A 4,920-nucleotide genomic window follows, 5' to 3' on the forward strand; every position below is an offset into this window, starting at 1 on the left:
TTGTTAAAATGTTTAAAACACAGAGAACAATGCAAAAAACGAAACCATCATAAGACAAAAACAATGACAAAGAAGGGAACAGGAGGGGGATATTAAGAAACCAAATGGCCTTTTAAACTTTCTCTGTTATTACTAATATTTTTTTCTTAACATGCATAAACAACAATAAGTAACAATGCAGTAGAGACATTGGAACCGTGAAATAATAGAAAATACTTGTAGCTCGGTTTTTAGATTTTTGCTGTGATGTGTTCTCCAAGCTTGTTTCAAACATTGGAACCTTTATTATATACAAATAATTTAATGTATTCTGCATTTGTTTATCAATGCCGCATTCAGCTTTAGATGTAAAAATTTAAGCCACCTTAAGTTTATCAACATTAAATATTAGAAATCATAGTTAATATTGACAAACTTTTTTTCTTTAACGGTTTAAATTATTTAAACATCAGAGTATTATTAATAACCTCCCGTTGACAATGTATAAATATCATTGTATCCAGATAATGCAATGTACAACTTTTGTTTTGTATAAATAAATTAAAACAGTATAAGAAGAAGAAAAAAGTCAAGATGTCAGCTGCAGCTGTGTAACCCAAGACCTGTCTCTTTTTGCATATTATACTATTTTGGCTTTTTAAAAAAACTTTGTGCATATTGCTGCCTGCTTTTCTCATGCTGAATTTAGGTGAATCACTGTTTTATTTTTGATCTCCTATGTATGGGTTCAAACGATCCAAAATGAAACATTCATACTCCTGAAGATGGGAGGGACAATTTTCTTGTGACCAAACTCTGCACTTTTATTTGGCTTTTGATGGCAATTGGAGCCAAAATTATGATATTTTTCACTGGACAGCCATTTGTCCGAAATGGTATAGGGTTTCCTGCCTGAGCAGGGGGTTGGACTAGATGACCTGCAAGGTCCCTTCCAACTTTATTATTATTATTATTATTATTATTATTAGTAGTAGTAGTAGTAGTAGTAGTAGTAGTAGTAGTAGTAGTAGTAGTAGTAGATCACCAAAATGGGCAAGGCTAATATTTTTGCTCCTGTGGAGAGGATAATGGTGGCATCACAGGTGATCATATTGTTCCTTAAACTTATCACAAAAAAGGAAAATAATCCCGTTTCTGGAGCTAAGGCACATGTGTGTGTCTGTATGTGTCTGTATGTGTGTGTGTGTGTGTGTATTGCTCCCCAAATTTGGGGATAACAAAAGGATAGTGTTGACTTTATATAGCCTCCACAGCTTCACATACACAACACTCTCAAATGTACACATCTTGGTTTAAAAAAAAACCACAGGTTGAGTTTATACCTGTTGAAGCATAAACTACAATAACTGGATTTACTAAATATCTGATGCCGTTGCTATAAAGCAGCTTGCTTGATTTTTAACTTAGATGTTGGTCAAAGCCTTCATTTAGCAGGAAGGCAGGAAGAGGAACTGGCTAGCTTTGAAACTATAGCTATGGGCCCACTATGGTTTGTGAATGATTGATGGCCCAGTACACAAGGCAAATATGGTTAAACAAGTAAGGAAATTAGAAAAATTAGAAAAAGNCAAAGAAAGGCTTGGCTTTGCGCTGTGGCTTTGCGTGACTTTCTCTCCTCTTTGATACACCGGCCCCCTTGACACTTCTGCCCGTCCGGGGTGTGTGTGTGTGTGTGTGTGTGTGTCTGGATTTCAGGTCCCCTAATCTTTCGCCAGCGTGGTTGATGTACAACTAATCTGGGTTAGAGGCGGGTAACAAGGTTGGAATATCCTACCTAACAGGTGAAGTTTTCATTGGATCTCTTTGGTTTGGGGCTTATTGCTTTTTGTGAACTCTTGTCATTATGGTCTGCAAGCCCTATTTAACAGCTTAATGCAGCGGTTCTCAACCTGTGGGTCGGGACCCCATTTGGGGTCGATCGACCATTTCACGGGGGGTCGCCAAGCAAGGCTGTCCGCCATTTTTTTTGTCTGCCATTTTTTTCCCCTTTTCCGGCGGGTGGCTTACCTCCCTTGGGCTGGGCCAGCTGGTGGTCGGCCTGCTCCGTCTCTGCTGCTTGCCAGCTACGCCTCGGCCGGCGCAGGGGGCAGAACCACACATGCGCGGCGCTCCCGGGCAGGGAAAGTCCTTGACTTACGACCGGTTGGGTAGTCCTCGACTTACGACTGGTTTAGTCCTCGACTTACGACCGGTTTAGTCCTCGACTTACGACCGGTTGGGGGTTGCGGCATTAAAAAGGTTGAGAACCACTGGCTTAATGTATTGCCAGTTGTGGGTTTATTGAAATTAAGGACGGGCACATGGTGTGGTTTTGCAACAATATAAACTGGATCTCGCTGTTCTTGTTTGGCTAAATACGAGAATATCTCCCAATTTCAGAAACATCCATCTGACTTTATTTACTTATTAAATTTATATGCCACCCATCTTATGTTGAGCGATTCTTGAATAGCGAGTCCCACTTCATCCAGACAGTTTGCCACAAAGCTGATGCTGGTTGTGTACGTACAGCTCACAAAACCACAAGCTAGCTAACCTGGCTTTGCCCCATGTGAACTCCCATCTGTATAAATAGGTGATGCTTTGGTGGGTTGTATAGATCCAGAAAATGTGTAGAATTCTATTTGTGTTGTGCAGATATACTCTACGACTGGTGGAAGTAGGGCCTGGAGAGTTGTCATAAACCCTATTTATGTGTGAGGTTTTTGTGTTTTGTCTCCTATGTAAGGGCTTGTGATTAGGAAACAAAAACAACACTTCAACTGATAATATAATTGTACGTACAATAATTGGTATGTACAGATATAATTGGTATGATAATTGTATGTACAGTATAACTAGACCGTTCTCTTAACGCACCATATTTTCTATCACAATTGCTGAAATTGCACAGTGCCTTAGAGCAGTGTTTCTCAACCCTGGCAACTGTAAGATGTGTGGGCTTCAATTCCCAAAATTCCCCAGCCAGCTCTGCTGGCTGGGGAATTCTGGGAGTTGAAGTCCACACATCTTGCAGTTGCCAAGGTTGTGAAACACTGCCCTAAGTGTAAAGCCNGGGGGGGGGGGGGTCAGCTGCGCTGAATCCTATGGCCCCATTTGGATCCCATCTCCGATTTCCCCGGGCGAAAGGCAGCAGGAAAAGGGGGATGGTGAACTCTCATGGGTGAAAAAAAAAGGGGGGGACATTTGTTGGTGATTCTCACCTGGGCTTTTGTCGATGAGCTGCGGGATGGGGGTATTTTTGAGAGGGGGGGGGTGATTGTGTATCTGTGTGTGTATGTGTGTGTGTGTGTGTTTCTCAAGCCAGAATCTGTGGGAGTTCCTACCTGTGGCTTTTCTGTTCGGTAACCTGAGCATTCAGTAGCCACTCCTGTCGCTGGTCTTCCCAACTCGATTTTTTTTCCTTTTTTCCTTTTTTTTTTTTTTTTTTTGCAAAGAAAGGCTTGGCTTTGCGCTGTGGCTTTGCGCTGTGTCTTTCTCTCCTCTTGGATACACCGGCCCCCTTGACACTTCTGCCCGTCCGGGGTGTGTGTGTGTGTGTGTGTGTGTGTGTCTGGATTTCAGCTCCCCTAATCTTTCGCCAGCGTGGTTGATGTACAACTAATCTGGGTTAGAGGCGGGTAACAAGGTTGGAATATCCTAACAGGTAAAATTTTCATTGGATCTCTTTGATTTAGGGCTTATTGCTTTTTGTGAACTCTTGTCATTATGGTCTGCAAGCCCTATTTAACAGCTTAATGCAGCGGTTCTCAACCTATGGGTCGGGACCCCATTTGGGGTCGATCGACCATTTCACGGGGGTCGCCAAGCAAGGCTGTCCGCCATTTTTTTTGTCTGCCATTTTTTCCCCCTTTTCCGGCGGGTGCCTTACCTCCCTTGGGCTGGGCCAGCTGGTGGTCGGCCTGCTCCGTCTCTGCCGCTTGCCAGCTACGCCTCGGCCGGCGCAGGGGGCGGAACCACACATGCGCGGCGCTCCCGGGCAGGGAAAGTCCTTGACTTACGACCGGTTGGGTAGTCCTCGACTTACGACCGGTTTAGTCCTCGACTTACGACCGGTTTAGTCCTCGACTTACGACCGGTTGGGGGTTGCGGCATTAAAAAGGTTGAGAACCACTGGCTTAATGTATTGCCAGTTGTGGGTTTATTGAAATTAAGGACGGGCACATGGTGTGGTTTTGCAACAATATAAACTGGATCTCCGTGTTCTTGTTTGGCTAAATACGAGAATATCTCCCAATTTCAGAAACATCCATCTGACTTTATTTACTTATTAAATTTATATGCCACCCATCTTACTGTTGAGCGATTCTTGAATAGCGAGTCCCACTTCATCCAGCCAGTTTGCCACAAAGCTGATGCTGGTTGTGTACGTACAGCTCACAAAACCACAAGCTAGCTAACCTAGCTTTGCCCAATGTGAACTCCCATCTATATAAATAGGTGATGCTTTGGTGGGTTGTATAGATCCAGAAAATGGGTAGAATTCTATTTTGTGTTGTGCAGATATACTCTACGACTGGTGGAAGTAGGGCCTGGAGAGTTGTCATAAACCCTATTTATGGGTGAGGTTTTTGTGTTTTGTCTCCTATGTAAGGGCTTGTGATTAGGAAACAAAAACAACACTTCAACTGATAATATAATTGTACGTACAATAATTGGTATGTACAGATATAATTGGTATGATAATTGTATGTACAGTATAACTAGACCGTTCTCTTAATGCACCATATTTTCTATCACAATTGCTGAAATTGCACAGTGCCTTAGAGCAGTGTTTCTCAACCCTGGCAACTGTAAGATGTGTGGGCTTCAATTCCCAAAATTCCCCAGCCAGCTCTGCTGGCTGGGGAATTCTGGGAGTTGAAGTCCACACATCTTGCAGTTGCCAAGGTTGTGAAACACTGCCCTAAGTGTAAAGCC

Source organism: Protobothrops mucrosquamatus, unplaced genomic scaffold, assembly GCF_001527695.2.
Source record: "Protobothrops mucrosquamatus isolate PMUCROS unplaced genomic scaffold, P.Mucros_1.0 scaffold1127, whole genome shotgun sequence".
In the NCBI taxonomy this organism is placed as follows: Eukaryota; Metazoa; Chordata; class Lepidosauria; order Squamata; family Viperidae; genus Protobothrops; species Protobothrops mucrosquamatus.